This window comes from Stegodyphus dumicola, chromosome X2 (genome assembly GCF_044657685.1).
Source record: "Stegodyphus dumicola isolate Sdum_Otavi_A_Nest chromosome X2, ASM4465768v1".
Lineage (NCBI taxonomy): Eukaryota > Metazoa > Arthropoda > Arachnida > Araneae > Eresidae > Stegodyphus > Stegodyphus dumicola.
The window spans coordinates 129,340,703-129,366,496 of NC_140781.1; the positions used below are offsets into that span (position 1 = coordinate 129,340,703).

Here is a 25,794-nt window from a genome sequence, read left to right on the forward strand (position 1 = left end):
TGCTTATCAGAAGACCTCCTCATGGTGCTTAGATAGTGGCTGTACATCTCACATGTGCAATGACAGAAGGTTATTTTCAGAATTTCACCCTCAAACGAATTCAACCATAAAGTTAGCAGTTGACAAAACATCAAAAATTACAGGAATTGGAACTGTCCTTATCACAGTACCTAACGGAAATAAGACAATTAAACTTACGCTCAAAAATGTGTTATGTGTTCCGGAATTAAAATGTAATTTGCTGTCAACATCTAAAGCTACTGCAAATAATCGTTCAGTGATTTTTACAGAACGACATGCTAGAATAATAGAACCAAATGGATCTATACTAGTGCAGGCTATTCGTCATGGTGATCTTTATTATATACGAGTACATCCAAGCACTGAAACAGCTGCAATAGCACAGGTAAGTGATTTTGTAAAGTGGCATCTTAAATTAGGTCATTTAAATGAGTCTGATTTGAAAAGACTTAAGTCTGACAACATGGTTAGAAATTTAAATTTTAATAACACTGAATCTCTAAAAGACTGCAAAGTCTGTATCAGAGGTAAACAAACTGTGCAACCTTTTCAAAAAGAATCAAAATTTCAAAGTGATGAATTACTGTACTTGATTCACTCAGATTTGTGTGGACCTATGAGAGTCTCATCCCATGCTGGTTCGCGTTATTTTGTTACTTTCATAGACGACAAATCGCGTTATGTCGAAGTCAGTTTTCTTAAAACTAAAGATGAAGTGAAAAATGCATTCATTAAATACAAAGCTGCGGTCGAAAATCGTCTAGGAAAGAAAATAAAAATCCTTCGGACTGATAACGGTCTCGAATATCGCGGAGAAGAATTTAATAAATATATTCAAGAATGCGGGATTAAACGAGAATTCTCTGCACCAATGACTCCTCAACAGAATTCGAGAGCTGAACGCATGAACCGCACTTTAACTGAAATGGCCAGATGTTTGTTACTACAAAGTAATCTTCCTCAATCCTTTTGGGCTGAAGCCTTGAACTGTGCTGTTTATATTCGTAATCGTTGCCCAAATCGAAGCCTGGGAGTAAACAAAACACCTTATGAATTATTTTTTGGCATCAAGCCAACTGTATCTCACTTCAAAGTATTCGGACAGAAATGTTTTGTACTTAATAAAAGGTCTAAAGGAAAATTCGATCCTCGATCAGAAGAACATATATTTGTAGGATACTCAAATGAATCGAAAGCATACAGGCTATGGAATAAAAATTCCAGAAAAATCGTTATAAGCCGAGATGTTAGATTCATTGATGAATTTGAAAACTGTACTAATTATGATAAAGATTTAGAAGTTTTATTTCTCGAAAATATTCCTGATAAAAAGAAGGAAAAACCTCTGAATGTAAATCAAATATCGGCTGATGAAATAACAGAAGACCCCTCAAATATGGCAGAAGCATCTGCTGAATCATCTGATAATGAAGATTCTGATTCCGAAGCACTACCTGAAATGCAGATTAAAAGGGGGCCAGGTCGTCCAAAGAAAGTCAAGACTGGGAAGCCAGGAAGACCAAAAAAGGAGTACCACAATATAAACATAGAAAAGGAAGAAGCACAAATTGCTGAAGAAGATACAAATCCGACATTAGAAGAAGCATTAAATGGAAGTTATGCTGAAGAATGGCATAAGGCTATGCAAAGTGAGTATGAAGCACTTGTTAAAAATGGTGCATGGAAATTAGTAAAGCGACCAGACAACAAAAAGGTAATAGGATGTCGCTGGGTTCTTAGAACGAAATATAATGCAGATGGAACAGTTCAAAAGAGAAAAGCTCGATTGGTTGCTAGAGGATTTGCACAGGAACCTGGAATTGATTTTAATGAAACCTTTGCTCCAGTAGCCAGAGTAAGTTCTATAAGAACTGTGATTGCATACAGTGCTGAACAAGACCTCATGTTATATCAATTAGATTTTGTTATGGCTTATGTTAACGGTGATTTAAAAGAAGAAATTTTCATGGAACAAGCTAAAGGTTTTGAAGACCAAAATAATCCTGATTATGTTTATGCTTTGCAAAAGTCTCTTTATGGTTTGAAACAAAGTGGAAGACAGTGGTATGAAAAATTAGACAAAAAACTCAAAAACTTTGGATTACAACCATTACAATCAGATAAGTGTGTATACAGGATGAAAACATCTCAAGGTGAGTTAATTCTAATTTTATATGTTGATGACTTAATAATAGCAACAAATAGCTGTGATTTATATGCTGAACTTAAAGGTTATCTTTCTAAAGAATTTCATGTTAAAGATTTAGGCAAACTTCATTATTGTCTTGGAATAGAATTTAATCAAGATGTAAATAATAATTCTATTAGTTTATCTCAGCAGAAATATGTTGATAATATTCTACGAAGGTTTATTATGCAAGATGCAAAACCAGTAGCAACTCCTTTAGATCCTAGTGTAAAGTTAAGTAAAGAAATGTGTCCTTCTGAAACCGAAAAGGAAGAAATGAACAATGTACCTTATCGCCGTCTAATTGGTTCGCTTATGTATCTTTCTGTGTTTACTAGGCCGGATATTACATATGCCGTCAGTCACCTGAGCCAATTTAATAACAATCCTGGAAAATTACACTGGTTGGCTGCAAAGCGCGTTCTTCGATACTTAAAAGGAACTAAAAATTATTGTTTAAAATTTCGAAAGACTGGAAAAGCACTTATTGGATATACCGATGCCGACTGGGCGTCAGATGTTAATACTAGAAAATCGTATACAGGTTACCTATTCAAGCTAGCTGGAAATCCGATAACATGGGAATCACGAAAGCAACAAACTGTTGCATTATCAAGTACTGAAGCAGAGTACATCAGTCTTTCAGAAAGTGCCAAAGAAGCAGTTTATTTACGTCGTTTCCTTAAAGAATTAAATTTTACTGCTGATTATCCAACCATTATATATTGTGATAATCAAGGTGCACAGAAGCTTATGAAAAATGCTGTTTATCACTCACGCACTAAACACATAGATATTAGACATCATTTTATTCGTGAAATTTATGAAAGAAATGAAATAGACGTTAAATATGTGCCAACAGAGAAAATGCCTGCTGATGTACTGACAAAAACATTGACTGCTTCGAAACATTCTAAGTGCTGTAAATTAATTGGAATAACTATAAATGATTAATGTTTATTTTTTTTTTTTCAGCCGCCAAACGTCGAAAGGGGGATTGTTGTATCATAAATTATAATACGACGTTTAGCTTAAGAGAGCTTCTCCTGACGCATGCGCCGTTCGCGTTTATCCGCGCGGTGATGAATGATGACGTAACTGTTTATTACGTATGTATGTATATGTATATCATTCTTACTTCTTCGCCTTTTTGCTCTGCTGTACGCAACTATGTTTAAGTTAATCTCTGTCATTAAAAATGTTCATTGATATTACAATCTATTTAGGCTTATTTATTTCTTCAAAAACATATCCAAAACAAAGCGAAAAAAACTACACTGTATATTAACGCCCTGGTGATTTATTGTTTGTTAAAGGCAAGCAAACTAATCGTAGTCACTCACGCATTTCCCTCAGTTTCTAATACATTTGAAAGAAATTTCTTAACAAATGCATTATTCGGAAAGGTGTGAATTGTATTTGCACAAGTTCCAGAAATAAATTTCACAAACACATTCCTGACACTTAACACACAATGCTAATATTAAAAGATGAAGTGTGTTCAAAAAGGCACTCCATTTTTTTTTTTTTTTCAAAATATGTTCGCCTATGTATTTTTTTTTTTTTTTTTTTTTTTTTTTTTAATGTAAGAACTACTGGATTACTAAAAATACAAATACTGTGTGTAAGTTTTTTTCCCTGAATTCTCGGACGCTAGCTAATAAGATATTAAATATAAGAAAAAACGCTAAATAATAATAAATTAATTTTAATTAATGACAACTCTGTATATAATTTAAATAATAATAGTTGATAAATATGTTATAAAAATTAATGAAACAAGCAGTGTGAAAATTACTGATATTAAGGCATTATATTAGAAGAACCTAGGATGAAAGCATAGTGCAGACTTTGCACAGCTTTTCATTTCTTTCATGACGTGTATTTTTCGTTCCTATATTTCGGGGAAAGGGATAACTCTCGAAAACATGAAATCAGACTCTTAACACTTTAAATTCAGTAAATGTAAAAGGTCTTGAACAGTAAATATGCTCAAAACTCTATTCTAAATCTGGGTGTTTAACTTACGGTGTTTTAGCAAATTTGTCTAGGAATTCATGAAACTATTACTTAACTGCAAAACATAATGAATTGAAACGCGCAATACAAAGGATTAGTACATGCAAAATGAAAAAATAAAATTTCATGTTGCTATAAACACAACACATAAAACGTGTTATTTCATTTATTAATGAAAAGAACCACTGGTCAGTTTACAGCATTAAAAACCCTCACTTATTCAAAGAAAAATGAGACGCATAGTATTTCATCCATGATCAAAGTAACTATTCTAAAGTTTTCTAATTAACTGCAGTTCCTTTTCTGTTGTTGTTACTTATGCTCACTTGTCTGACAGTAACATCGGCCCCCAAGCCCACCAAACTCCTTGTTGCAAAGGAGCGCAAGATACGCCTGCCGTTGACAACAGCCTTGAGCACCTTACAGGTGACAGTGCGATTTAGTTCAGTTCTGCCCCCCCTCCCCAATTTTCTTACAGAGCACCCGGAGGCCGGGGCCGAGTGTCTCCCAACCCTTTTCCCTTCCACCAAACCACACGAGAGGACTTTCGGCTCGCCGCATATTTAGAGTGCCGCTATGCCGTACCGACACCATACATTTACAAATCTCCATACCTTCTCCGGGATTCGACCGCGAACCCTTCGGCACAGCAGTCAGCGACGCTAAACACTATACCGGTTGGACGGCAGGCGCTAAGCAATCGAATAGCAGATATTTAACTTTCTATGCGATACCCGTAGATAGTCATTAATTTGGATATTTTCATTCTTTGAACTTAGCATATTTTACGCATTCAGCTTTAACAGACAATATTACTAGCATCTTTAATTAAACTACACTTAAACATAATTTTTACATTGCTACATAGTTTCCAATCTTTTTTTTTTTTTTTTTTCCATTAAAGCAGTGAACACGGTAATGTCAAATTAGAAATGTTACTTACTTTTATAAAATTACAGTAGATGGACTCATTAAAATACTTACATGATATATATATATTTTCTCCCTTTTTATGATAATAGGTGGCTGGCTCCTTAAAAAAGGGATAGATTCTTAAGCACACAGCTTTTCTATAAAACTGTTTTCAATCTAAATCGATCAATTTTAACTAACATCAGTCAATTTTTTACACAATTAAGGAAAGGCGGAAAGCCTCGTTTATTGATATGTATCTAAAATAACAATTAATAAATACTTAATATACATAAAACATTGTTTATTAGAATACTTTCTCATCTATTTCGCAAAAAAAAACCCGCATTTTCAAGCAATTATAATAATTTATTAATTTCGTTTGCAACTTAGAAATACTTTTAACATTTTATAGCACATGTCATTACATTCAGCCACTCTGCTATCTCCTACTTTTATTGTACTTAAACTTTGCAGGTAATAACTTTATAATGTCAATGCTTTAAGATGTGTCATATGCCCATCATAAGGGTTAATAAAAGAACATACAGGCAACTAACTTATAGCTTCCTTTGATCATATTAAATTATATTAGATTCTTTGTTTTTGAGCACCTACAGTCGTTTCATGTCGTGTTAATATCGTTTCATGCCGTGTCGTGGCCTTTAATTGAAAAGCCGAAAGTTTAGACTTGAGGAACCCAAAATTCCGAATTCGAAGAAAATAACTGCTCTCAATCAAGATACACTGCTTTCGCCACCCTCTCTCCTAGCATAATAAGAGAAAAATATCTAACCGAAAGTTACACCGCTTTCGGCTCGTAGATGGGAAACTTCCTCTGCATCTATCTATACAAGCAAGCATATTAAAACCACAAAAAAAGCTCTTGGATCTCTTTGTTACAGTCTTATCCAGATTCTCTGCATGTCTCTCATACTTTATGTTAACGGCTTTTCTTTGCACAATGCGGGTTTCTCTGCTTTGTGCAGGATGAATGGCTGACACCACAGCAGTATCCTATCACGTCGCCTAAGGGATTCCCCGGTCAAAGAATTCCTCGCCTTTCCGCCAGCTTAATGACTCCAGATAAAGCCAGTCGGTGCATACGAAAGATAAAAAATAGGCAGGTGACCGGTATCATTAATTCAGTTGGACATTTCATGGTAATATACTCAAAGATACTTTATTCTACTCGAAACATTTTATCCTTAATCAGTTAGAATTCCACACCGTAAAGATTAAACAGCAACATAAGATTACATGTTGCACATACACTCTGTTTTATTACGGTATGTATAAACAGTCACGATTCGAGTATACAAGAAATTCTGAAAACAAGTAAAACTCGTTTAATGCAATTAATTAATTCAAGAACTAGTGTGCGCTAACGGAAATTGCATTAAACGAATGTAGTAAACAACAGGCATGATTATATGTCAACCATCATTAACGAGCATATCAATTTCACGGTAACCGAGGTATTCCTGCATTCAGTTACGAATTATAATTCTCATATGAAAAGTTTCTGAATACTGTGATACATTTTGGAAAGTTTTAAATAGTTTAAGTCATTTTCAGTTGATTCTATATAGAGTTATTGAAATCCAAATTTCATTTTGCAAGACACGTGAATAATTTAAGTTCAACTTAAAGATAGCTTAGAAAAAAAGATAGAAAAAAAAACAGTGGCCAGACATTAATTTGCACTTAGCCAGAACTCCTAATGCAGCATTTATTTGCAAAAAGGTCATGAACTCTAATCCGAAATGAAAAGAGGCATTTTTACAAAATATACGAAATAAAGCATGTACTCAAGTCTCGAATGCGATAAAATTGCTTCCAGAAAGTAAATGAGTTGGAAGTTTTCATTTTGTCGTAGAGATACGCCAAAACAAAACGAAACGGTTACAAAAGCTTTTATCACCAGTAGCAAACGCTAGGCCTTTATAATTACTTGCATCATGCGATGCAAATCTATTAGCAAGAGTCTAGTCAGAATATTTAGACACGCATGAACAATTACATGTGTCAAACCTAACCTCCAATTATAACAATATTCATTGCACATGTATTTACAGCATGAAATTTAATTTTCACTATTTTATGTTCGAAGACTGATGTCAGCTTAAGATTCGTTACATTAAATAAACTCGGATTCACATTAAGTCAATCGCTTCACACAAATACAACATTCCCCATACAGCTCGTCTGGCATTAAACCTTCCATGAATTCCGTTAATTATTAAAAATTTACGTTAAAAGAGAAGCACGAAATGAATGTTGAGGCAAAACTAAACACATACTGTATTGCCAGATTTCCCAGTTTTTTTTTTTTTTTTTTTTTTTTTTTGCTATGATCAATAATTTCTTTCAATGTTAAAAAAAAAAAAAAAATTCAACGGCATTATGCTTCATTACAATGACAGAGTTAAAACTTTGTATCACTAATTAGTAGTCCCTGTACCTCGGTGAACATTGAAAGAGCTCTCGAATTCGAAATAACAGAATTCAAATGAGAGGGGAGACGGAAATCGGTATTCGTTTTCTTTCTTTTCCCATAATCCTCCCATTTTGCTCCTGCTATAGAAATATGCAAATGAATATTTGAAAAGCATACGAAATTAGGTATTGAAAGAAAAGTTAAAAATTAAACGTTGCAATAAATTAACACTTGATATATATACAAAGTACACAGAGCTCACGTACTCTACCTAACTTGACTCAATATACGTAAAAGTTTTAAATTTAATTTTAAGCTTGTGTCAACGCTAACATTCCTTTTAATTCCACAGACAGCCGCTTGTTTATCTTCTAACTTTCTGGCACGAAAATTTTAATTATTACACCATTTCTCCTCTTAAAAGTACCCTTTGATAAAATCCAGACGTCTCTAGCTCTAAAATTTCTCTCACTGAATAAATACAGTCCCCTTGAATAAATACACACATACCAAAATTTCTTTTCGCTTTAAAACAACATAAATCCATGCATTTAAAAGCATGAAACGTGAATAAATGTGTATAATAACGTTATTGCATGACTCTAAATTTAAAACAGACCTTCTTTTAAACCAATGAAAATAAACTAACGGTAGAACTTTCTATTGAAAATTACATCATTTAAATTAAATTAAAATCATATGAAAATTGCCCTCTATTTCTTCTACTTTCAAGCGAACAAAATATATTTCTTGCTGTTAATTTTTTACGCCAGATGGACAATTATATTTCCAAACAAAAATTCTTTCTGTATATGACTACCGATATCTGTCATAGTTATGCTGCGTACCTCAGCATGACAGGTACAGCAAACAAACATACACAGAAGAGTAGCTGCACATGTGTGTCTGATTGCAAACCACGAAGAGTTCGCATCTGCATATGCTATTAAGTAAAGATTTATTATTTGCACTACATTTGTTTCAGTAAGAAAAATTCAAGAGGTTAATTTACATTATTTTCTTCTATACATAAAAATTTTAACCAAGTTTTTTAAAAATTGTAAAATGTAATCGATTAATATTTTAGCGTTCTCGAGAAAGGGCACTGTTATATTTCTTACATAATTACACAGCACACAAAACTTTTATTCAAAGAATATTTAAAAATTTTAATTTATACACTGTAGATTATTTATCTTTACTTTCTTTTAAGGGAGAATTTTACTTGATAATCCTACCGTGTCGCGTGGATGTTCTTTGTGTCACTATTTTCACGATCCCGACATCGATCTCCAAAGGATGTTCTATGTAACAATACGTATAAGTGCGCAACTGTCAGTTTAAAGCATGAAGTATCAGTCAAGATTGAACAGAAGTATCTGTCAAAACTGGGAGAGGGTGCGGAAGCCGGAAGTTAAGAAGATAAGAAATATTTAGAATAAAGCTTTCACGCTATCTACAAGAAAGAAAAAAGTTACGCAGCTGATGTCTGATTCAGAACGAAACGAAACAAAAATATGGCAAATAATAAAATGAGTTGACGGTGGCAACAATAACTGAGTTGTACCTGCCGTCAAAAATAAAGCGACAGCAATTCCTAAGCATGTTGATTCATCTTTAATGTGACTTACTATAGAATGAGAGGGAAAGGAACGTAATATTCTCTTAACAAGAAAAAATATATTATCGAAGAATAAGCAGTTTAATTACAATATATTCAATCTTTAATATACCATGAAAAATGTCAACTAATTTTGGTACATAATTTATTCTAATATAAAAACACTCATAACTGATCTTTCAAACGCAACCAGACTTCCTACAGAGTGGCATAATTGACAGACTTTACATATAGAATGGAACATAACAATCGGGAGGAAAATAATAAAATACTAAACTATTGAGAAAATGAGAGATTTTACTGCCAATAATGCATTTTATCAATTTGCGATAACGCTTAGAAATCTGACAGAGCTCGTAGTACATTAACACTCATCGTATAATGGGTTAAAACGAACTTACGGGAAGTAACTTTGCACATTATCTCGAGAGGCATATGTGATATCAGCGAGAAGCTTTGTTAAAAAACAGGAGCTAATGATAAAAGGCAAATTTCGAATTCCCCGTTCAAGGAAGGTCTCTAAATTTCCAAGAATGTTACTGCCTATTCGCAATTATAATATCATATTTCTGATTTCCATACAGATTTCCAAGCATAAGTTTATCAATTATTATAAATTAGGTTTAAAATGGTATTCAAAAGTGTCAAATTTTATGTTATTATTATTACTAATTGCTAATAAAATAGCAGTATTTCAGGATTACCCATTTTCTGGATTATTTGTTTCGACAAAAAATAACCCAGAATATCGGTTTGAAAATACTTATGCAGCCAACCTTTTTTTTTTTTTTTTTTTTTTTTTTTTCCCACAGCCTGGATATGTCTTGTTTGCTTAGTTAGTTAACTGAGGTTCTCAACCAGGGGAAAATTTTCATAGTTTTTAGGGGGAAATGCGGTCAGACTTCTGTTTACCTGTTACGTATTTAGTTTCAGGTTATGAGCATAAAAAAACTACTTTTATTCAAGTTTTGGTATTAATCAACATTTTCTATACTTTTTCTTGCTTAATTTACATAAAACACGTAAAAAACAATCCAAATTTAAATAAATGTGCATGTATTCTTCGAGTTTTTGAAAGGAATGGGGGGGAGAATGATCGTGTAGCAATGCCGAAAGGGGTGTATGGTGCAAAAAGGGTTGAGAAGCACTAGTTTAATCGAACATGGCAAAGTATCACAACAAGGATATGATATACAGACATTTGATTTTTCAATAAACTGCTTAAAGCGTAAGCAGGAACAATGCACTAAGCGATAGCAATGGCACATTCGTACATATAATTGTACACTGCTATAGTGCAATACTGATTTATATTTAAATTAATAAATTCAATATCCTGGAAAACAAATTTTTTTGATATAACCCAAATTCGGTAGGGTTTGTATGGATATTCATAAAGCAACCATATAAAGTAAATGCGAGAATTGGAGGATAAGGTCATTTCCCCCCCCTTCTTCTGATAATCGAGGAGAACATACAACTTTCATTATCGGTACCTAATAAGAAAACTAACCCATTTGTTCCAACTACTAGTTTTCTTTCGTGTGATTAGTCAGTAAACGCAACGAGTGACGGAGTAAAATACAAGCTAACATCCAGAGATATGTACATGCCTACGTTCCACTGACCGTGACGCTTGATGGTCAGATCATGTCAAAGTTGAGTTCTAAAATAATACAAAACGTTTTCTTGTTTGGAATGAATAAAATGGCAAAGTGATGCTAAAACAAGTAATAAAAGCTTTTAGTGACGGGATTTATCTGCATGTAACAAATGATTATAAAAGCACATATATTGTCTTAATTTTAAAATACCTGCATCATTGCTTAAAGTATTTTCACGAACTTATTGCTCGAAAATTGGCCAACATATTTTTGTTTGCATTTTGCTTGGACATACATTAGATATAACGCATGTGTCCAAAATCATGAAGACGTCCGAAAGGATAACCCACCATACGCAGATTGTCTTTGCGTGTCAATTTTCGGATATAAAGTAACAAAAGACTAACATGCAAATAAATCGGCGGGTTAAATTTAGGTCATTAAGCCGGCCAGCCTTTGTCATTTTCTAGCCCACCCTCTCCAACTGCACCTGGGAAAGGAGTTATATCCCCCCCCCAAAAAAATCTTTTTTCTAAGCAGCGGTATTATATTATTGGGAGAAAAATTCCACCCCTCCAGGATGAATTACTTTGGGGAAACCAACCTTTGCATAAATGTGCTATAGTGGAAAAATTAATACAGACAAAAAAAAAAAAAACTTTTCATTTATATGGGAAAATTATATGATTCAATTGAGTAAATGTAGAGCAAATGAATCTTTTTTTTTTTTTTTTTTCCTTCCAAAAAACACAAAACTTTAAATCTGCATTATAATGAACATGGAGCTCATGTAAAAATTATTCTCTGCGTGACAGTAATATCCTCCTATTTGTTTCTTTTTTTCTCATCATAATGTTTTTTTCAAAATCACGAAACAGTGAAAACACTTTACTCATTTTAAATGCAAAGCCTCCTCGGTTATTTAACCAGTTAGCACTATTTTTTAAGTAACAGAACATTTAACCGAGATCATTGAGTTCGTACTCGGTTGCATAATTAGTAATATTCAACAGAAAAAAATTAATATGCAAGTGACTTTAATTATTAATTAATTTAATATAAAATCAAACAATAAAACTTTTCAATAAAATAATTTCTTCATATACATGGATGCAGTTTGAGTCACTGAAACTGTTTCAAAAAAAATCTTTTTCATTAACTTATAGCTTTACTTTGATCGACTTAATTATTCTGCACTTTACAGATATATTTATTCCGCATTATCTTCAAATCATTGGACCCCCAAACTTGTAAGGCAGGGTTCCTCAAACCACGGTACATTGTATTATTTTCGGAGGTACAATTTTTACATTACTCCGTTTACTATGCTTTGATTTAATCAAAAAATTCTTTTATAATGGTAAATATATTTTTTATTCTTATTTACGTGGATAATAATTTTAAAAACTTGAGAACACCTGTTGGAAGGTCTATCTTTGACTACTTTTGCAAAAAGTTATTCAACTTAGACCGAACTTGTCTCGAGGAAGTTATCCACCCCTTCCCAAAATGAAACCGAAAAGTTGCTAATCCCCGTTTTGGGCTACAACTAAACTAAACTACAAGTTAAAGACAGCTGCACATTTTACAAGGATCAAAACGAAATATTTGAATGTTTATACCCAATAATACTAACATCCTTCTCTATTTTGGAATGGTATTGATACTAATAATGCTGTATTTTGAACCTTCACACACCGCAAGTCAGTAATTCAGAAACTGGAATCAACCATCATAAATCTAAATCTCAAGAAGCGCCCATACATCCAATTAACATGCTTTCGAGTTCTGCACCTTTCTTTTCCACCACCAATTTGAACCCTTCTGAAGAAAATGAGTGCCTTGAAAATACAGACTATAAAACGAGAATTAACTAATAGTATTATAAAACGAGAATTAACTAATAGTATTATACAACGAGAATTAACTAAATAGTACTAACAATTTAAAAAAAATGACACATTCAAAACTTCATTCGCAGCAGGAAATACTTGATCTTTTATACATATGTCAGAAAGTTTGGCAGAATGCTGCACTAGTTTTCACTCACTATTAATATTTTGGGCTTTAATTATAAAATGTGTAAATCGTGATCAATTAGAGAATATTTCCTCAGGGCTCTGTGTAAGGATTAGGTTCCAAGCATTTAAAAACCTCACAAACTTATATCTCATAATTCCTGCTCGTGCTTCATAAATCTAAAATAATATACTTTATGAAGCTAAAAAAAAAAATTGATTGCTCGGATACTGTTCACCTCATTTTATTTCTTGTATAACAAAAGTCACTATCAGATAATATAAATGAATAAATAATAATAGTACAATAATAATGAAAATGCAATATGCTTAAGATAAGTCAAACGAGGAAACGTATAAACAGATAATGGATTAAGTCACATTATTTAGATTATGGGAAAGACCTATAGGAGCCTAGCCCTGGCTAAGGGAAGGGATGACTTCGTAGGGAACTTTTTAAAGTAAACTCGGTCCGAATTGATGTCAAACATGGCGAAGATCACGAAAACTGCCATACAACGAGTCATTTCTCTATATTTGAATCTCAGTCGCAATACCACTGTTTAGCAATCTAAGCGCTCGGCTGCTGGTGGGTCTATAAGCAGATAATACAGTCTCCGAAAAAATTTTTTAAAAAAATTAACTATTATCGGAACCTATTTATCATTCAAGTAATTTTATATCACAAAAACTGCAGGTAGAGTTAAAAAAATTTCATATACTAATAAATTCCATGTAGTCTCCCCCAAATATGTAATATATATTTAGGTTACGACTTTCATTAAGAAAGAATTGGTTAGGGTCTTCATAGAGAAGAAATTATTATCTATCATTTAAATTCCGACGTAAGGTATAACAAAATATGATGGCTTCTCTAAGAAACGATTGGCGGCTTCAAAATTAACTATACTAGATTTTATGTTCATCTGTTCTCCCAAATTCGAGATCTTTCCACGTTACATAACAACCTAAAATTAATCAATTACAGCTTAGATATACTTATGCATCTACTCGGTATAAATACTGCTATGCGAAACAATTACGTCATTTCTTTTCGTAACTTCTACCCTAGAAACAACTCTTCGCCGCTTATGCTGTCCTGTCTAAAAGGTTTACGTTGCACCTTTAAAATTAATGTACATAAAAATTATCGTATTTAAATATGATTGGATAAATTTCTTGTCTACAAAAATTATCTGATGTGAATTTCATCTGGAAGTTTGTGGTTTATGCATCCATCTATCTAACTACATAGACGTCAAGCTGCAGCCTATCAAAATATCCATCCTCGGCCGACAAGTACCGGATTCCTCCTACGCAATTAAAATACGACATATAAACCATTGTATTGTCCTTAGAAAATTGCTTTCTCCCTTATCCCCATGTGTATGTCCCAGGTTTCTGAAGTACATCAGAAGAAAGGGGTTTTTCTAACCTTGTAACAGAAACAAGTCGGTTCAACTTACAAAGTTAGCGACTATCTATCTTCAGTTGAGGGGAAAATGTGAACACTTAGAAAGAAGTGTATAATACAAAAGAAACTAAATTTAAGAAAAGTTATGTTGAGTTAGATTTAATTCATCATTTTCTCCTCTTCATCAATATCACCGGCAAAAGTTCACGGAAAAATCATTTTTTCCCCCAAATTCACGAAATCTATTCAAGTGCTAGCCTTAAGAGAGTGCGAGATAAGATACATTTATCTCAGCAAAATGAATGCGAAAAACGTCACGAACTGAAATCTATGAATGGAATTTATCTTACGAACCGGTACGGTTTCCATACGAAGAAAAGAGAATCCACAATAGGAGAAAAGAAACTGCTGAATCCTTTACAAATCCTACGACAAAATCTGAAACAATTCTTCATAAATCAATTCATTAATAATTATTTAGCCGCATCGACTGAAGGCTTTCTTAAACAATCATCAGAAGGTGTCAGAAACTGCATTCCTAACATTATCGATATCCCAATAGGGCCACAAATATTTCGCTCCCTTTAGCTGTTGACAAATATCTTGGGCAAGTATATGGATTAGAAAATCATTCATTTCTTCTGCTAGAATAGCTACTAGCAAAACAAATTGTAGAACGAATATGCGTGAAGTTAGATTCGAATGACTATTTATTAGTTCAAGTTTTTATTTACCATATATATTTTAACGTATTCGATACCAATGAAATTAAAATGAGACATTACTCTCAGATCGAGAAAAATAATAAAAATTTTCCTGCAGTATTTTAGTATTAAAAAGTTATTTTCCCTAATACTTTTATTACAATTGAATGAAATGTGTGTCTTACTTAAATTAGATCAGAGCCGGTTGTAAACAGTTTTAAATCAGCTAATAAAGAATGTCAGTTATTTCAAAGTTGAAAATGGAAGCAGTTCAAAGCAACGTATACCATTAAGAAGACAGATTTTACTGAAAACATTAAACAACGCGATCACCACCAATACTTGCTTTTGACAACAGGGAGAGCCAGTAAATTAAGGAACTCCTATTAAATGATAAAGCTCATTCACGGTATGATGGGCAAAAATAAATTAACTAAGTATGGTCATCCATAGTACGAACGGCAAAAGCAATTAAAGGTATTCGGTGGTAGAAAGCTTGTTAAATCACCGACACATTTCTACATTCGCCTCCTTAATATTCCTACTGCACATCAGTATTTATTTTCACTGTAAAAAGGTCGCTTATAGCTATGGTCCTTTTTATACGATCTAGTGAATAGAGTTGCCGGTCAAGTTGGGTTTAACTGCGCAATGAAAACAACAATGCCGGCTATTAAGATTGCAACACAATGAAGATGAAAAGGCATACAGGCCTGATATTTGCGTGACACACACAGCGTGGTATGACTTGAAAAATCATTAGCAATATGGTACAAGTGGCGCCGCCTCCTAAAACGTGTAGGATTGGTTTGGTTCATTTGACTACGGCAAAGCATTCGAGGGTTATCTGCCTAAGGGAAGGAATGCCTTCGTGGAGGTATTTAAACAGAATTACAAACAGAAAGCTATATTCTCATAGGGTAATCACGTTTGATCGTTGCCTGTTTGCAAAGAATGTCTATATATGATTTAAACAAGACTAAATTCAAACCAGCATGTATAAAAATCAAGGGCAAAATACCATTTTTTTAGAAAAATATTGGTTTTAGATGCAGCATCATGATGTCCGTGCGTGTGTGTGTGATGCATCAGAAGAAACATGGGGAAGATTACTGAAGTCTTGCATCGCTATAGCATCCCAGGTTCTGGAATTACGGCATAACGTGTCATTGGATACGAATCCCCGCAACACTGATCAACCAACGTTAAATTACAGAGGTGCTAAAGCCTCTGTGTTTGGCCAAATATTCAAAAACCTTCGAGGCCACTTATCAACAGACACGAGAGATGGCAGTCACATGGAACGTCGGCCATTTTCTCGATAGACAGCAAGCTGCTTGTTTGCCTTAGATGGTGCATTCATTATATATTTCACCGAATACACATATCTGGTTTATTATTAAAGACAGCCTGACCTGACAACCACTTTCATAGATTTCACTGACTTTACCACTTAGCCGCTGGTGGGCCAGAGAAGAACTGAAGCCACGTGGACTACAGTACCCATGCTCAACGTTGTAACTATAGTTATTGCTTCCGTATTGCTGTCGAGTATGCGATAATGATATCTGCACACTGATTACATCCAAACTACTTGAAATTTTTACGACTTCTCCTTGTGTTTATAAGGTATTTGTAAATTATGAATGATGCCCTATTAAAGTGCTCTTCTGTTATCAGGTCGGGATTCAGAAATGTATGTATGTATGGAAGTATGTGTTTATGTATTTATGTACGTACGTATGTATGTGTGTATATATACACACACATGTACGCACATACATACATGTACACATTTGTAAATCCGATCCCCCGATTAAAAAAAACAGTATCCCTACTATATTTGAAAACTGGCGTTACTTTTGAAGTTCCGAAAGCCCAAAATGGAAGGCTGGACTTCTGTACCAAGCAATATTTATTACTTTAATAACTCTCGAATCACAGGCAATGCTTAACTACCGACTCATCCTTGCATTTATTATAGATAAGATCTCGTTAGTTATAAATACGGTTATAAACACTCCAATCTGAACAAGGATATATCCCGCTAGGTACTAAATTAGTGCCTTCTTACCTGTTTAGAAATGATTATACAACTCACCTTAACCAGTCACTTATGTAGCTCAATTATATACATAAAATTGAAAGTTATTAATGGTAACAGAAAAGCTTTAAGTTTCTCAGATTAATTCAGAGATAAAATAAAATCTTGACTTAATTAGAGTTCATTAAGTGAATAAACCATTTCAAAGTAAAAAAAGACATAAAGTAAAACGAATTTTTTAATATCTAAAACAGAAAATACTGCTTGGTACAACAGTCTTCGGTAATCTATCAGTTTGAGCGCTTGAATGCATTTTAGAAAGTAAAGCCAATTTTCAAACCATTTTAAAATAAAAAAGCCACAAAGTAAAACGAACTTTTTAATATCAAAAACAGAAAATACAGCTTGGTACAACAGTCCTCAGTAATCTATCAGTTTGAGCACTTCAATGGATTTTAGTGGTGTAGTGGTGTATTTAATAATGGCAAAGTGCGCTACGGCTATCTGCCTAAGGAAAGGGATGCCTTCGTGGAGGACTTTCTAAGGAAAACTGGCTCGTATACACGTTACACATGGGGAAAACCACGAAAACACCCATGCAGTCAGCCCGTTCGCGGTATTCGAACCTTGGACCGAACTACCAGTCAATGCATTTTAGAAAGTAAAGCCAGTTTTCAAGCATTAATAAATCTATAAATAAATTAAATTACAAACAATACGCCAATTCCAAGCATAACAGCGCTCTATTTTTAAGACAGTTTCGCAAGGAATTCAAGAACTGCTTATTGAAAATATCATCATTGCTTTTAAACATCAATACGAAGTGAATGACTCTCAAGAGACAGAAATGGGCACTTTTATTGCAAAATTTCTTAAGTTGAAAAATTTTATAAAAAGTCTCATTGCGAATGAGAGTGTTCCGTAAATGTAAAATCTGAATTTATTAGTCCGTCGTCGGGCAGCAAAAATTCCAATTAATTATATATGCATTGTGTTTTAATAAGCACAAAAGCTTCCATATCTGTATATACTCAACTCGCAGAGATATGGACAGTTAACACTTTCTTAAACCAGCAACAAATTTAAAAACGTGTGCTGTTTAACATAATATGGATCTATTAATCACCAAAAACAGCAACGCTCTCCCGTCCCTGCAAATATGAGGGATGAGTTTTCAGTTTTTCTTAGTAATAGATACTGAAAAGTCATCCAAGTCACTATCTCCGTGAAATTATGCATGTGAAAAGAGGTACAGAAAGTTTCGTAAATAATTTATTAAACTACTAAAACTGAACGAACATTTTACTAACTGGATTTTTTGCTCTACTGAAGCCTATACGACTTCACACAAGAGAGAAAATCTTAATTTTTATTAATTTTTTATTCTCTTCCTTACCGCATTGAAACTGTCTTTTAAAAAAATTCCTATTTTATTTTGAGATGCTAAGTAACTGGAAACACATGTATTTAAGAAAATAAAGCATGTAGTCATCTCTTTTCTCGAGCCACCTATACATTAGGTGGTTGGTCATTATGTGCTTTGCCTTAATTTAATAATTCAGTCCTTCCTCTCTAATTATACACATTAGCAAACGTTCTGATTCAGAGTACCTGTCAGTAGCGAAGTAAAATGTCTGACGTGTAAAATTATAAATAATAATCCAAAAGTCAGTAAACTTCTCTAAAACATTTATATTTCACCGAACCAATAATGTAGAATGAAGGAATTCGGTTTTAAATTGAGTCCGACCTTAAATTATTATGTAGCTTTAATTACGTCCATCAGCGGCATACTATTTTTAAAATCTGAATATATGATTCTGCTTCTGAAGTATCACTCTCAAAATTAAGCATTAAACTGACTGAAAAACAAAGTTTAGTTTTGGATTTAGTAGACTGAGTATCACTTCGTATTATTGTTTCGCTCTTATCGCAACTTTTAGCTAAATTAATGAATAATAATCTGCCATTTTCAGTATGATTGGTCTCACAGATCTCCAAACGCGAAATGCTATTACTTTTTATAATGAAGCTGCCTGAAACTAAGGGTGTACAGAAATCATCCAACATCAAAGATGTCACGCTGTAGCATGTACCAACTGATTTTCGTAAGACTGCTGTTCTACTGTCCATACAATTTTAGGTGGCTTATGCTTCCTTCATGCGCCCATGCATTTTAGGTCGTTCTAAGTCCGTTATGATAGAACTTGACGAAATCGTTGCCAAATACATTGCCTTTGCGTTTCTTAAACTTTCTGCCTCATTGAAAAATGGCCTTAAGAGGTCTGGACCAAGAAAATCTCTGCGAGACGGAAATGAGAGGCATAATAATGTCTGCACATATTCAGCAATTATTAAAAGATTTTCTAAAAGGGCGAAGCCAAACATAACTAAAGTTAAAAAATTTGCATAGTAAAATTTCTTGGGGAAGGATCATGATTTTATACACTTCTATGTTAAGTCCTGTGCCGCCAGTGATTAGGGAAGACCGAAGGACCCGCGTTCAAATCCCGGAGAAGGCATGAATGTAAATTGTCTGCTCGCTCATAGGACTCATAGGAGGTAACGGTGGACGCCTATTAGGTGCCTCCACAATAAACTGGCCACCGCTTCTGTCCTTCGGAGTGGCCAATGCTGAAGTGCCTGTCATTCGATTAAAAAAAAAAAAGAAAAGAAATGCTAACTCCTGTACACTCCAAAAGTAAATAAAATGAAGTTTTTTTTTTTTTTTTTTTTTAATTTAAACTTTTAAAGGACATCCTGCATTTACTTTAATAAAGTGAATAAATAAGAGATATTTTAAATATAAAAGTGTAAAGATGGAATTTGTAAAAATATTTTGCGCAATAAATTACGCTTTAAAAAATTGACATTAATACTTACCAGATGCTCTATTAAAATATGCCTTTATTAAAGTCCATGTCTATTTTAAAGATTTCAATATCCAAATTCCTTTTATCAGTTTTTAGAAATGATTAAATACCTCATTATCTAATTCGCATTTCGTTCGAACATTTTTTTTTTCTTTTTTTACGATCTCTAGATCAGAAAATATGGCTTTCCTTTTGTTTAACATAATTATCGGCCATTTCTGTAAAACAGTCTTCCACTAAAGCACTATTCCCACCAAGGAAATGATGACCTTTGTCATAATTAAATGACCCAGTGTTAGACCAATAAAGCATTATGCGAACGTGATCTGGTGTATTTTACCTTCATTTTCAGTGTCAAAGCCCACTCATTGCACCATTGTCATCAAATTGTACTCCCCCTCCCGGTCTATAAATCAATATCAATGGATATATAAACTAAATATTCGCAGGTTTATGAAATTTTACTTTATTTTTTAATGAAATGTGCTTTATAGCTGTCTGTGATAGTGAATAGATGGCATTCGACAGACTCTGGAAATAAAAAAGTATTTTTTCTGAGCAATTTTTATAGTGTTTGGTGTAATTTTAAGCGAACACTGGACAAATCTCATTCCGTCACAAATATTTCATTTTATATATCAGTTTGAGATTTTTGTTTCTGAAGCTTCCAATATTCCCCTAGGCCAATAGCTATGAATACTTCATTTTAAACGATCGAGTTATTTACATACACTGAGGTCGCACTTCAGTTGTACAGTCTGGTGGTGGAAAAGGACTTAATATTGCCTACCCTCCCAGTTTTTGAATAGACAATAATTCCGACTTACATGTGCGTACGGTTAACCTGTAGTTTATAGCTTACTTTACAAATGATAAAAAGGACACCAAAATAACTTACTTTCAAGAAAATATCTTTAAAAAATTCAAAAAGGGAGAGCAAAGGGAAATTTTGCCAATAATTTGTTCGGAAAACGGAAAAATTTAACTAGAATAAGAAAATTTATAACACCCGGATTTGTTAAATTGGAATTTCACATTAGAGACGTAGACACTTAAGTGTTAAAAGAGGAGCATTTAACATAAGCTAAGCATGCTACGTTATGTGCTTATGTGCCAAATATGCAGTATTCAGTTAGTCACATAATTCATCAAGATGGCTTAAGATGCTGACTGCGATATCTTCCAAAGATGCTCTAACAACTCAGCCATAACAACAAGGAACATGGCACAAGTGAGAGGAATGTCATATACGCTATTATAAAAAAATTACATTTCATACTCACATGTTCAGAAAAAGAATGCATACAAAAAAAAAAAAAAAAAAAAAAAAAAAAAGCGCGGAAATTAGCTACTTCAGATGTCCCGTGCGCAAATAGCAGTCCTGTTACAAACCGGCCTTGAAAGAGGAAGAAGGTTTTAAACATGTTTTATTAAATCTTCTTTTAAGTAACATTTGATCGTTACGCGATTTAAAATATAACAAATGCTTTTAATATCAGATGCCATTTCTATACCTAAATAACGTGTTTATAAAAATATTTAAATATGTAATACAGCTGAATAATATTTAAAAAAAACAGTTTGGTAAATACAACTAAATCTGAAGAAATCTCTATAATTATATCTATAGTTAAGGTAATTTAAGGTAGTAAGTAATTTTGAAAAATGTTATGTTCGGATTTTAATCGTGTGTCCTTTTTTATAAACAAAATGCTTACTTTGCCTTGTTTAACGAAGGAAGGCTATCACATGCTACATAATATTTTTTTTTTTTCAAATTCTAAGTCTCAGGCTCAGTTCCAGCTCTTTGTTTACACACTGTTAAGTATAAAGATAACGTCACAGTATTTTGATTTAGCATTTATACTTCCTAACGTTCTTTACAAATTTGCAAAATATCCGAACAGAAATAAAGAATATTGATGTTTTGTAATTGGATCTCTTCCCTTTTGCTATAGAGCCCAGTTTTTTAAATGAATTTTACCCAGAATAGCCAATCCATTAATCATTTACAAGTAACCTCTTCTTACAAAATTAATGAAAAAAAAACTACATACAGAATCGAACAATAAATATACTTTACAATTCCATCATTTACTGATATCCATAATGCTTTCATTCATTATGATCTGAAAATTTAATATTCCGAGTTATAATACTAAGTCTCAAATTCTCAAAAGAAGGGTTTTGTTAGTGAAAAGCTTATATTTATATATTACAAGTTATCTAAAAGCAAAAACGTACTTATTTTTTATTTTCAAAGTATTTTTGATGTCAAATAATACTTTAAAAGGACTACAATGCAGAAACACAATACACATGATTCTGTAAGTTTTATGACTGGAGTAATAATATAACAATAATGTAAATAAAAAAATGCTTAAAAGGAGTTGATAAGAATCTTCAATGGATGCTTGATAAATTCTTACACAAGTTTTTCAGTTTATAATTATTATAAACTGGTTTTAAAGAAAATGTAAAAAATCCCTGTAAATCATGATAAACATTATAGTATATTTTCCACTTGTTTAAGTATTTGTAAATGTATGCAGATAACACAATCAAATTATTAAAAAATCATGCATTCCTTGGTTTCCAAAAGTAAAAAAATAAAAAAAAAATTATGGATATCAAGGTATTAAACACCGTATTTTACTCTAAAAATACCTTTCTAGCATTGCTGTCCATGAATACTTTAAGAGATGATTTTTTTTATTCATTATGATAACTAAATTGTCATCTCATTAGCATCTGGTACATCTGATTAAATCAGCAGCTTTTATAATAGGATTATTTAAACTTAATAACTATGTTCCTTACCCTTTAAACTGTATAGCAACAAGTAAAATTTGAAATTACTGCTATGATTGTGAATAAAGTATTAAACTATTTTTTAAATTAAAATGCTTTATTCATATTCTTCCTGTAAATACAACTGACACATTTCATTTCCTAATATATTAAATCTTTATTTAGTTAATTTTATATAAAAAATTTCGAAAACACTTATTGTTAAGAATATCATTTACTGTCTATAGAAAGTGTGTGGTAAATTTGCCCAGTAACAAACCTAAAACTTTTAAAAATTCAGTTTTTTTTTTTTTTTAAATTTTGTAATCAGTGTATTAAGTTTACGAGAGTTTTCAACAAAGCACTTCAACCACACGTTATGAGTTATTTCTACAATGCAGCATACACAAATATTGTTTAAAAATTTGAAAAAAAAAAACACTAAACACTTTAATATATTCTTCATTATGCTAGAAAAATTCGATTTTACACTGAATTTGATAAAGAAAGAAACCGACACTAATAAACATTGTATTTAAAAAAACTAGATATACACAAAAACATCATAAACAAAGCACACGCAAACTTTATGACTAGCCGAAATATTAAAGCATGATCACTTTCTTTACTATTACTGTTATTATTATTATTTATCTGCAGTTACTGGCAGCTCAAGCAGTTTCAGTCAGCTACAATTCTGAATGCACGTTCAAAATAAATATATGTTTCATCATGTAATAACTTTAAACTGTAGTACTTACCAAACTTTTTTGTCAGTAATTACATTTATATATTCGATCGAAATATTACACCGGTTCTTCAAAATCCAAGCAATATTTATGTCTCTAAAACTACTAGAGTTGTTACTGCTTCTGTTTATTTACAAACTATTATTCCACGGTAACACTGACTACTCCGACAAAGACAACACTCTCCACATTACAGCATTACCAGCTACCGCTTTCACAGATGTGCTATAGCTAAAGGCAAGTTCGGTTATTGTTGCCTAGCTGGAAAATGAGTTCACTCGCGTCGTGAGATCACGCCAAGTTTGATGTTGGCGAAACATTGAGCGCCAAATTATGTGCCAAAGCAGATTGTTTTGTTTACTTCACTCTTAATTTCGTTCACTGAAAATAGAGTATTAAAGCGACGATTTGCTAATGGATTGGCGAGTGGGATTGATAGCATTTCTTTCATGTTTTTTAAGTCAAGAGGGATTTCTTAAAAAAAAAAAAAAAAAAAAAAAGAGCTGCTTTGATTTTTGTTATTCATTTAAGCGTTCGAAAATTAGCAACATTTTTATTATAAAATTCATTCACGAAATCCAATTTTTTGTTTTCTTTTTACTTGGAAGATATCCATAGCTTTTTAAATTGTTGTTATTATGAATATTATCTTATTTTAAACAACACATTCTAATCAAATTTATTAGATATTAAAAAAAAAAACCGAATATATAAAGAGCCCTGAATAAAGTAGTACTTAATGAAAAATGATACATAACTAACTTTATATTTAGTTTATCTGCATAAGGCCTTTTTTCAATTACTTGTGTTGTGAACATAATGTATTAAGATTTAATTTTAGTTCGGGGATTTTAGTATTTAACTTTCCATGCAGGCGCCTAAACCGCTTATAACTGTTCACGGCACAGTAGTTTGCGTTTTGGAGCTCCCTTCATTTATTAACATACCCAACTTTAGCCCACCAGGGGGGGGCCAATGGTTAAGATCACAGAACATTAGTATTTGAATCAGGCAATGGTTAAGATCGCAGAACATTAGTATTTCAATTCAGCCCTAGCCCGGCTTCGATACTTCTTAGATTTTGAGTGAAATTATGATTCCAATCTGAGACCCAAATAACACGAACTCTTGTATTTTTCATTAATTTAACTTAATTTATTAATTTTGTAGCTTTTTATATATTTTTTAACATTTTTAGGGCTGGCACTATACATTTATTTTATTTAATATTAATTATTTATAGTTAGCCCAAAGGTCTATTAATTTCATTTTGGCATTTTGCATTGAAAACTTTAAATGTCTGTTTTACTTTTCAGATTGTTACCACCAAATATTATCGCCCTGTGTTATATTTAAAGAAATTAAATAATGAAGAATCTGTATAAATGTATATATGTTTCTCGCATTGTGATAAAACAACGGTACCTAGAGCCGTCAAATTTTGAATAACATACGTCTCCACCCGAATATGGGGATCTGAACATTTTTACCTCCAGCGCTTGAGACTGTGTATCGAAAATTCTAAAGATATGCTCTTTTAAATATTTTGCGATATTACTGTAGGATTGAATTTTGTGGTTTAAGTGCGAAGACGATGATATTTAATACATAAAGGTAACACACAAAACGTTTTAAAAACGCCCCTTTGAGCGTATTATAAAATCTGAAAGCTTTCAGTTTTCTTTTTCTTTTTTTTTCTATTTATTTTGTTTTATTTAGTTATTATCTCAACTTTTCTTGACGGTCTCCCATAGGACTCCAACTAATTTTGGAAATTTAACTCTGATTTCAAAATAGATTCGTATTCCAGCGGAAGGGCACAGTGGGTATGTATGGATTTTTCGTTATTTTGAAAAAAACCCACGAAAGAGCCCACACAGCCAAACCCGTCAACTATGATTAGAACCTGGAACCGAACTAGCAGTATTCAGAGACTTTACCGCTCGGCGTTGTGGGCATGTGGGTATGTGTGTAAGCATTTCAAAAAGAATGCGTGACTGAATATCTCTTGAATAGTCTGCAGTGAACCCATGGTCCCCGTTTTAGAAATAAATCCAATAATCAGCTTACAATTGTTGGATCATGTGATATATTTTAAATGATATTCTTAATCATAAAAATTATTTTAAAAAATGAGTGGGGGCAGACAGAGTACAATGTTCGGCTATATTTAAAATATTATATTTCGCATTACTTGGAGGCAATTTTTTTCAGCCTTAATTTAGAAGCCTTCGTTGGTTTCAAATTACCATTTATAGGAATGCTGCTAAGATTTATTGTTTTGTGTTTAATGAAGTTAAGTTCCATCTCGTCTCTAATACTGACACATTCTCTACAGGTAAAAATGGTTTAAGTCAATTTATTTTATAATTAATTTTGAGAACTTTTTTTCAGAGC

The 25,794-nt window shown here is 32.6% G+C and overlaps 1 protein-coding gene across 3 annotated transcripts in view; it reads right to left on the bottom strand.

Annotated features, from left to right (window-relative positions):
* The window catches only part of LOC118188183 (uncharacterized), a 441,836-nt gene extending 418,188 nt beyond the window's left edge, over positions 1–23,648 (bottom strand). For all 3 annotated transcript variants that reach the window (XM_085809431.1, XM_085809430.1, XM_085809429.1), the window contains exon 1: positions 23,410–23,648. The gene's annotated coding sequence lies outside the window, so the exon portion shown is untranslated. The remainder of the gene's footprint in view (positions 1–23,409) is intronic.
* Between the last annotated feature and the right edge of the window lie 2,146 nt (positions 23,649–25,794).